We start from the raw sequence: 11,194 nt of genomic DNA, 5'->3' as shown, positions 1-11,194 counted from the left end.
ATGTTACAATCATTGTCGTTAAATGATGGACTAGAAGGAATGTAAATTTTGGAATTTGAAAGTATAGGCTCCTAGGTAACCCTGCGCATAAGTTGCTATGTCCAATTCAAGACACCTTAAGGTTTTTAAAGTTAAGCAATGCATTCTTTTTTATAAGTAAAACAAAACTATAAATTATTTCTATGAAAGAATACAGAAATGGATTATAATTTTTAAATCATAATACTCGGGAAAACTGCAATACGCATGAAAGCATAAATCCAAACTCAGAATTCATTACTGTAAAATCAAGGTTTCTACACTACCGTGGTGTAAGGTTGTTGGATCCAATTAATTCAAGGCATATTATAATAGTTCAAACAGCTAATGTGAGAGGATAATATTTATATCTGGAACATACACATCAAATTACTTGGCATAATCACTGATGCAGAACATTCCTGTCAAAAACACGCCGTGTCTACTAATGAACATGTAGCTTATTTCGCCTTTATTACAGCTAATAACTCATGATAACCCCCTCACTTAGAGGAAGTAATTGCTTAATTTAGCGTGACCTTCAGATTCGTGATACAAAAATTACAGTAGGATTACACGTATTTTATAAACTCTATGAACTCCTGACTTTTAAGATTTATCATTCTTATACAGAGGACTTGTTCTGAACAATGACACATGTGGGAAAAAATTAGTCGTCGTCATCATCCACGTCATAGGTCAATTGATTTTTTCTGGTTCACAAAATGTCCCCCCATTCCCTTCATGTACGTCGAATTATCTCAATAAGTTGTCTGGAATACAGAATTATTTAAAAATAAAGAAAGATTAGAAAGTTTATTAAGAAGTATAAGTCAGCCGTTATCTCGTGAAACCTACCTGCGCATGAGGGGAAGCAGAAAGTAGACTGCGAAACTTCCCTTTCTTCTTACGATTCTACGATTTACTTACCCTCACCGTAAGGTTTTTTACTGTATGCTACGGTTCGCGCTTGTATTTGGTTTCACAAGATAACGAATGACCTATAAGTTTATCAAAGAAATATTAAGGTTTTATTCATAAAACAAAAAGGTTTATTCAAAAGTCAGGAAAGATTAGAAAATCCTCTAAAACTGTTAAGAAGTAAGATTATGAGTACAGAAAAATAATAATATTGTTTTGTTCATAAAAGAGTGGCTTTATTGAGGTATAATTCAATATTAAATCAGAACTTTGGCAACATTCACATCGTTCTCCACAGAACTTGGTCTACCAAAACGTTCTTTAGCTGTCACTGTACCGGTCTCTTCAAATTTTTACAAGTTTCCACAATGAAAACAAATTGTAGGGTTCATAGTTCAAATCCATTTATAGTTTTGAATGTTCTCAATGCAATGCAACAATCTCTAGGCCTATTATATTCATAACCACACTGAATAAGGCCAATTCGCATTTGTATAGGCAAAACCATTATTTTCTCGTAAGAATTTGAACTCACTCAAAAATAGCTTGAACTGTTGTTTATTTAATTTGTCATAGCAACACTAGTGAAACATTTACACAGAAGTCTCTGATAAAATAATAGTTACTTACGATATGAGAATCGCAACGTTTCATATTACAATGCGAGATTGTTAACGGTTCGGTTGAAATAAAATCCTGAAGAGCTTTTAGCGGTTCAATTGAAATAAAATCCTAATTTGTTTTGCTCTATTGAAATAAAATTCTTAAGATTTTTCCTGCCTATTAGTTTTAAATAAATTCCTGATAATGTTTCGCGAGCAATAGGGTAAATTAGGGTCTGTTGGACAGTCAGGCATGTTGGACACTTTGTACTTTAACGTGTTACCTCGCCACTTGTGGGTACCACATTCTGCTAGAAGTCAATGACCATGGGTGGGCATCTCGTGCTCTCTAAGTGTGAACACAACCTCAGTGCAGGTAGAACGGACTCTGTGCTGTAGTGTCTGTGTATAAGTCTGCTCGCGTCTGCAGTAAGTGGCGGCTCGTTTTAAGTGAAAAACAATATAATCCCCAGATCATTTCCCTTCAGTGATGAGTCGAAAGGGAAAGATTTTTTATTAAGAAGGGAGGTAAAGCTTGTATTATGTTCTATTAACTTTCTTACGTATAACATTTTATGTTACAAATAAACACAGTGAAGGTTTTAGTAAAGAAATACTGTCTAGATCTGCTTTAGAATAGCTAAAGGTAAAAATGGGATCTCAACAAGGTGAAACTGATATCAAATATCGTTAGCAGGTTGTGCGAGCGAGTTACAGAATTGCACGACATATGATCGATTAGCTAAGAGCATTTATGGATAAATTTGAAATGTGGCAGTCTCATGTAGAACATAAAGAACTTCACTTTCTTTGACTATAAACTATCTTGAAGAGTGATAAGAAAATCTTCTTATCAAATATAAGACCCCACTCCAAGACTTAAGCAGAATTCACTGGTAAGTTTGGAGAAATAGTGACAATTGACAAGGAATCGAGATTTTTCTGAAATCCTTTTGGCTTACAGCCGATAGAAGATCCTGAAAGATTATAGCTTGAATTGATAAATCAACAGAACAGCACGCCACTCAGATTCCAGCGAAATCAGGAATCGAACTGTTCGTAATGTTACCTAAGTCAGAATTTCCAAATATACTCTTTGTCTTTTCTTCCATATAATATACTATATATACTTGAGTCAGTGTTTAATATAAGAAAGAAGTGTAAAAAGTCTCAATGTACAGAAAGAGTTTAGAAGTAAGTTTATTTCATCTGCCGTGACATTTAAAAAATGCTTCCTTGAATTTGTGTTTGTTTGCGAATACAGATTTTTACATTTCTGTGAACAGAGGTATTCTCTTTAATGTATAAAGACTTGTAAATTCTCGCGTTCTATGTTTCAAATAAGACATATAATAATACATATTAACAAATAGTGTAACAATAAATAAGTGTTGCATCTATGTTTGTTGTCTCTTGAAAAAGTGTATTCAGTTTGTGTTTCCAGTACTAAACTAATTTACAAAGCTAGGAAATAATATAATAAATTTTGTTGTGTGTGTTTAGGTACAGTCTGTCTAAAATTACTATAATTATTGTACCATGCGTCATTCTGAAATTCAAATCATGGAGTGGAATCACGACCACCTGTATCAGCCGCCAGAGCGCACCGCGGCAGTGAACTGCTTTCACAAACAACTTGTAACTGCTGCGGCTGGCTCCGTCTGTCTTTCTCTCTTTCAAGGTTTTTTAGCACTTAGGAGCACGAGTTGCCCATCCCAGTCAATGACGGAAGTAGCCACGAGTGAGACTACTTCCGTCATTGACTTCTAGCAGAATGTGGTGGCCACAAGTGGTGAGGTAACACGTTAAAGTACAAAGTGTCCAACATGCCCGACTGTCCAACAGACCCTAATTTACCCTATACTTGAAACGAAATTATTGACCAGCTGTTGTTGGCGGTGGGCTTCAAATAGATTTCATTATGATTTCCTGCTAATTTTGCAGTTGAAAATATGTTTCTTTATCAATGTTTATGAATGGTCTATTCTTAAATTAATATATTTTTTACACAATGCTATATAGAAGCTAGTCAGAAAAGATCAGATAACGAATCTGAAATTATGAAGCAATGTGAAATGAGGACAGCGAAGGAAATTGAAATACTTAGATAAAACTTACTGCATAGTCTCTCTGCCTACAACAGATCTCAAAGGAAACCGCCAGATGTCAAATTTCGTCCCCATTGATGAGAAGCCTGAAATGACCGCCGAAGACTGAGTGTGAACGAAGGGAACAGCTTGCATGAAGCAAGAAAACATTAATACTTATTTTTAAATGACTATTGCACTTTTACTACGTCATACTACTTTTGACCAATAAAACGGTACGAAAGGACGGTCTTTCAACCAATCATGGCCACTTATCGCACAATTTTATCGCGTCCCTAGCATTTGTTTAATTTTATGGCTTCCCTATCATTTGTTTATTTTTAACCTAGCATTTGTTTCTTTGTTTACCAACATTTCAAACTACACTGATCTGGACGTCAAAATAAAAAAAAAAAAAAAACAAAAAACAAAAAATTGCAAACCACTCCAGTCGATGCATAGCAGTTTCAAATATGACTCGCATTTTCATTCGAGAACAAGAATTAATAAAGATCACTGCTCATAGATATGCATCTTCCCTGAAACCTTATTTAAAAAAAATGAAGAGCACCATTCAGAAATCCTGAATAAGTCGAGGAGTACACCATGTACATCAACGAGTTACACTTCTTTTACGCAAACGTCCAATATAACATCAACTGAACCACCAACCACTAAAAAAATTCATCATCATGCTTGTATGTATTGGGCCTAGGTGCCCATTACGGTCTCTTGCCAACTCTTGAATGGTCTGCCCAAGGATCTCTTGCCCACAGGATCTCATTTAAAATTTGACGTGGAATTAAAACATTCAAATTTGAAAATTGTACTTTCAAAAATAATTGTTCCTTTTAAAATTATTCGTATTTATTTTTTATGTCATCATTGTTAATTAAAACTTATCTTGCTTATTTCACCATCCCTAATTAAAACTTTTCTAACACTTGTTTATATTATTTAGGTTATGTTATAGCTTCTGCTATATGATATTATGGATAGCCACGTTAGAGTCGGGCAGACTGCCACATATTATCGCCCGTTCTCGGTTGCGCAATCATCGTAGTCTCGCTCGGTGCGCGAGTACCTAACGTAGCCAAATGACTCATTGATAGAGAACACGAGATTCTCTTGGTCCCGGGATTACCGATACTAGGTCATTCCCGACAGTCTCGGAGTCTAGGCGGGACTGTAGTACTGATAAGCAAGCGATATCGCTCGGGCCGTGCTCCTATAGGAAGCATTGGCTTATACACTTCCCGGTTCTTTAAATATATATCATGTCGTAGCTCCTATAATACTTAATCAATCGCGCTGTAATTTTTTGGATTGATAGCTCAATGTCTAAGGAAAACATAGGAAAAAAATCGAACTGAAAATATTTTTTGGAAAGCGAGAAAAAAAATATTAACTTCGATGGAGATTGATGTGTTCAGAATAGACATTTGCAACTTCACCTTTGTAGGCTGAAAACTTTTTTGTTTTTCAAGTCAGATGGGGGGTCAAAGCGAGAGAAATGTTGAGAAAGGATGGGAATTAATTTTAAAAGTGATGGCCACTCAAAATCTTTACTGGTTCTCGAATAACGGCGAGTTAACCAAAGAGCTGTTTGCGAAAGACTCATGACTCAAACGTTTGTTCCGTAAAATTTGTACGGAACCCTTCAACGCATGAAAACCCGTTATTATACGGATAGTATTAAATGATATTTTAATACAGGTAGTTGAAAATGAGGCTATATAGTCCAAGATGGTTTACACTTTACAGTAATTAGGCTATCTTTTATAGCAACTAAATAAAAAAATAGTTTGTAACACAATGATGTGAAACATGAAAATATTAAAAGCTGGTTCACAATAAACCGGGAACGAAAACGGCAACGAGAACTAGAACGGAAATATTGTTAAAATAAATGTATTTAAATGTAAGCATTCACAATTAACTATTCTGAATGCTCACATTTAAATACTGTAGGCTACATTTATTTTAACGTTATTTCCGTTCTCCTTTCTGTTCCCGGTTTATTGTGAACCAGCCTATACTACAGAAAACTACACTTTCTACTGGTGTGCACGTTATAAAGTATTGTTACAGAACAATCCTTATTGTATTGCAGCCATGTTGCAATATAAAATGACATAGGCCTATATGGTTTATAATAATTATCCTATATGTTATAGGAACGAGAATAACAAATTAAGAATTAATAAGATTTCTAATTCGTTGTACCTAATGGTAACTTACAAGACAATAATAAATAATAACCATCATAATAATCCTGATAATCATAATCTTGGTCATCCTAATGATTACGATAATGATAATGATGATAACAGTGATACTAATAATAATAATAATAATAATAATAATAATAATATAATAATAATAATAATATAATTAATAACAATAAGAAGAATAATAATAATCCATCGCTGTAGAGTAACGGTTAGCACACCTGACTGTGAAACGATCGGGTTCCGGTTCGAATCTTGGTTGGGACAAGTTAACACTGGTTCACAATAAACCGGGAACGGAGACGACAACGATAACGGAAATATTCTTAAAATAAATGCATTTAAATGTGAGCATTCACAATTAACTTTCACGTTCCCGTTCCCGGGCTCCGGCAATCTTCTCGTTAGTTGTGAATGCTCACATTTAAATGCATTTATTTTAACATTATTTCTCGTTGTCGTTTCCGTTCCCGGTTTATTGTGAACCAGCCTTTACCTGGCTGAGTCTTCTCGCCTCAACCATTAAGAGCAAATGCTGGGTAACTTTCGGCGCTGGACCCTGGACTCATTTCACTGGCATTACCATCATCTCATTCAGATGCTAGATAGCGATAGCAGTTGATAAAGCGTCGTAAAGTAACTAATTTAATTTTAATAATAATAATAATAATAATAATAATAATAATAATAATAATAATAATAATAACCGTTCCCTCTTTTATTCTCTGTTATGATATAGCAAATATAAATGACACTCGGGAGGAAACGCAGAATAAATATGGGGAGAAATGCCTGTTATTATTCGGTCGAGAAGCTTTTGTCATCCACCCTGCTCTCAAAAAACTTGAAAGTTAGAATTTATAAAACAGTTATATTACCGATTGTTCTGTATGGTTGTGAAATTTGGACTCTCACTTTGAGAGAGGAACAGACCTTAAGGCTGTTCGAGAATAAGATCCTTAGGAAGATATTTGGGGCTAAGAGGGATAGAGAATGGATGAAGTTGCACAACGTAGAACTACACGCATTGTACTCCTCACTTGACATTATTAGGAATATGAAATTCAGAGGTATGAGATGGGCAGAACATCTAGCAGGTATGGGCGAATCCAGAAATGCATATAGAGTGTTAGTTGGATAGTCGGAGGGAAAAGACGTTTGGAGAGGCAGAGACGTAGATGGAAAGATAATATAAAAATGGATATGATGGTAGAGATTGGATTAATCTTGCTCAGGGTAGAGACCGATGGAAGGCTTATGTGAGAGCGGCAATGAACCTCCGAGTTCCTTAAAACGCGTTTGTAAGTAATTATGATCAATTTGTGAAAGGATCTACTCTATTTCGTAATTCTGTCCTTCCCCTTGCAAAAGTGTTTCCATTTCACATTCAGCATTTTATCAGTTGGGAAACAAAAATATCTTTTGTCAGAGTCTTTAGTCCCTTATAATAATATAAATAAGTATTAATTAATTTATTTCGTCCTTACACAGCGCAATAACAACGAAACGTCCAGATGTGAACGCGCAATATAATAATACAGTCGTGTGATATCCATTACTTTAGCGTATACAAAACACTATCGAATGATTAAATATGGAATGTCAACGAAATGCTGATAGCGAGAAAATATATCATAGCTCCAACCATAACTTGTTGTTGTTTTAGATTAGCTTAGGATTAGGTAACGACTGAAAGTGCTGCATTATTTTGCTTCTCCAGAAAGGCAATAAATAGTTCATTAAAATAGTGTGACTTCTGTAAGAATGTCGACAATCATAATGTGCTGTATTATTGCATACCACACTGCTGTGCCTTCTTAAATTACTTTATGAACATTAATATTTCAGAAAGAGTCACGAATTGCAGTGATGAGCGGCAATTAAGCCGGCAGTCAGTGTACGCATTTCATAACGATAAGTCGGCCTGCGATAACAGGCCGGGACCCGGTATTCCTCGTTCCCGAGAGTGCCAATCTCGAGAATACGATTCTCGGAACTGGCATTATCGGCCAGCTAGTCTCGCCTACGAGAACGAGCGGGAGTAAGAGGCTGTTTGCCCGACTCTAAGCCACGTATCAAAGATTGTTTAATACTAAGATTTATTGAAAATCATCTGTCAAGTGACGTTGATTACTGGGATCCAGATAATTGAAGTGGAATGCAACTGTTGTAATAAAAATGAAATTGAATCAACAAAGCCTTCTTGACTAGTAACCGTCTACATTGTTCAATGAAGATTCCATAGTTGGCACAACTGATAACAAGAAAACAGCTAATCATAACACACTACTGCCATCTAGCATGCATCTAGCGCAATATTTGTAATGTTGAGATGGTACAATAATACATTTGAAGACAGTTGTATTATCGTAAGTTAATTAATATTTTATTATATTGGAGTACTTCGTTACTTCTAATCTTTATATACTTTCTTATAATCGTGTAATAGTCAATTAAACCCCACTCGAGTTTTGATTTTCTCTAGATAAATCAAAACCTCTACTGAGATTACTGTTGAAAAATACTGATGTTCTAGAGATTCCAGAAACAACTGTCATTACATAGGTACAATAGAGAATAGAAGTTTATGAAATTAGATGCAGATTATAATCATCCAAATAAAATTATAGTTATCCGCTGAATCTCAACTTCTAGTTTCCTCCTATAAGTTAAGAAGATACCAATTCGCGTCGCATTAAATAAATATCGGTTCATTTCGACTTCATAAGAATTTCGTGTTCTCCACACGCTTTTCGTTTGCTGTCCAAACTAGTGGACTTGCTCATTGCTCAACACGTGACTAACGGTTATATTGCTTATAGACTAAATGCCTAACTTAAGTACAAAACGGTTGAAGGATCAAAATTTGACTGGGAATTATTATTATTATTATTATTATTATTATTATTATTATTATTATTATTATTATTATTAAAAAGAGGAAGAAGAATATGTAAAATCCTCCTCCACTTCGGTACAAGACAATCAATAATATGTAACTAAATTATAGCTTTAGAACATTAAAATCACTTCCTCACAATTTCAAAAGACGAAATACTGTAGAATAATGAAGTTATTCTGTAAGACAAAGCAGCTGGAACACATAAATTTTAACCAGTTAATGCACACGTTAGCAGCCGAGAAACAACCTTAAGGCAAAAGTTAACAAGATTTGTGCTCAGTTGGGGTCCCGTCTGAACATTTTCATCTCATTCACATGTCCTAGCCGGTGTCTAAAAGAATCGTTTATTGTAAAAGCCCCACATGTGTGAAAATTAAAATTTTACAGGAGAGATAAAAATGTTGTATTCTTGAAATATATTTTGATAAGCTAATTACCGGTTGTTCTGTATGGTTGTGAAACTTGGACTCTCACTTTGAGAGAGGAACAGAGATTAAGGGTGTTTGAGAATAAGGTTCTTAGGAAAATATTTGGGGCTAAGAGGGATGAAGTTACAGGAGAATGGAGAAAGTTACACAACGCAGAGGTGCACGCATTGTATTCTTCACCTGACATGATTAAGAACATTAAATCCAGACGTTTGAGATGGGCAGGGCATGTAGCACGTATGGGCGAATCCAGAAATTCATATAGAGTGTTAGTTGGGAGGCCGGTGGGAAAAAGACCTTTGGGGAGGCCGAGACGTAGATGGGAAGATAATATTAAAATGGATTTGAGGGAGGTGGGATATGATGGTAGAGACTGGATTAATCTTGCTGAGGATAGGGATCAATGGCGGGCTTATGTGAGGGCGGCAATGAACCTTCGGGGTCCTTAAAAGCCAGTAAGTAAGTAAGTAAGTAATGCCCTTTCACAAATGTCATCCATTAATGAAACCTGTGTTCTGTAGAATTTACACTTAACATGTATAAGCGTACGAGATGAAAGTATAAGTCATCGTCATCACTTATGGAATTTTTACAGCAAACCGTCATTGACGTTAGAAGTACAGGCTACTTAAGCATTTAAGTATGTAAAAATGAAGGAAAGTGCATTTTAAACAATATACTATATTAGAAGACCAATCTACAAATATGTCCAAAATATATTGGATTTTTCTTAGAATGTATTCTTTCCAGTCTTGTGATTCTTTCACATCTGTTAAGAATCTCCTTCTGTTTTTGGCCAGGATACTATTTCTGCATGAAAGCTGCTGAATTCATCAGAAACATACTGAAGAAAGAATTTTCTGTAATCACTGATATTTTTTACTTTAATGGGAACCTTGGATTTATAGCTGTCTCTGTAGGCATGGAGATTCACCTGACTGGGTGAGTGTTTTTTTTTTTCTGAATCCGTATTTTGAAGCTGTCTGGAGGCATTAAGTCTCCGAAACTGGTTTTACAAAACACCTATTCTCTCCAGTGTGTATAAACTCCGAAAATTGTGAAATTTTGAAATGTAGGGGAGACTCGGGCAAAACGAATAACCCGGGAAAAGAGAATAATGCATAGTTCTTAGAAACGCCAACAGGTAGCGCTTTCTGCTATGTTGGGGAAGAATCCCAACCAGATTTTGCTGCTGGAACTGACTTGTCATTCTAGATAGCGAAAGAAGAAGTCAGCGTGTGTTTGAAGAAAATTTACTCTTTTCTTAAAATATTTCAAGGTAAGAGAAACAAATGTACAACATACAATACTGCAGAAACTTTTTGTTATGTGATAGTAATATATAGGCCATATGATTACTTCTAAAGTGCCGTACTTACGAAGAAGATTATTGACGTTTATGTTTGCATAACCTTAAATGAAAAGCGAAATGGCGTCTGCGGGCAAAGTGAATAGGGCAAAGTGGATAACTTATCCGTTTTGCCCTGCCACTTTTATTTGACTATATAAGTGTTAGCTGTATTTTTGTATGTATTTTTCTATTGTAATAAAGCGTGTTAGATCATTTTACATAGTGGAGGTATTAAGTCACACAGATTAAATTATAAATCAGTAACACTGATCTTAATTTTTACTTAACAAGGTCGTAATGTGTTTTCAGATGGTTTAATTTTTCAAGAGGAAGATAGAACAAGCCAGATTGTCTGAAGAAGCCATGAAGAAAGCATTTGAAGAAATAAAATCTTCCAATCATTGGTTCTGCTATCTGGCCATACAACCATAAGGTATTTGTTGATGAAGAGTTTGCTCCAGATGAACTTACAGATAGCCCACTTGAGACAGAAATCAGCGAAACGACAGCTGGCTCAGATTTAACAAATTCTGCGGCGCCAGCTTCTTCAGCGGCTGAAGAAACAGTTAATGCTCACTCAGAATCAACCACCTCTGTGATGTCGTTATCTTCAGATATTGAAGGAATATTCAATACATCAATTACAATCAGATT

The sequence above is a fragment of the Periplaneta americana genome, chromosome 7 (assembly GCF_040183065.1).
Source record: "Periplaneta americana isolate PAMFEO1 chromosome 7, P.americana_PAMFEO1_priV1, whole genome shotgun sequence".
NCBI classification, from domain to species: Eukaryota; Metazoa; Arthropoda; class Insecta; order Blattodea; family Blattidae; genus Periplaneta; species Periplaneta americana.
This window is presented reverse-complemented; position numbering follows the sequence as displayed.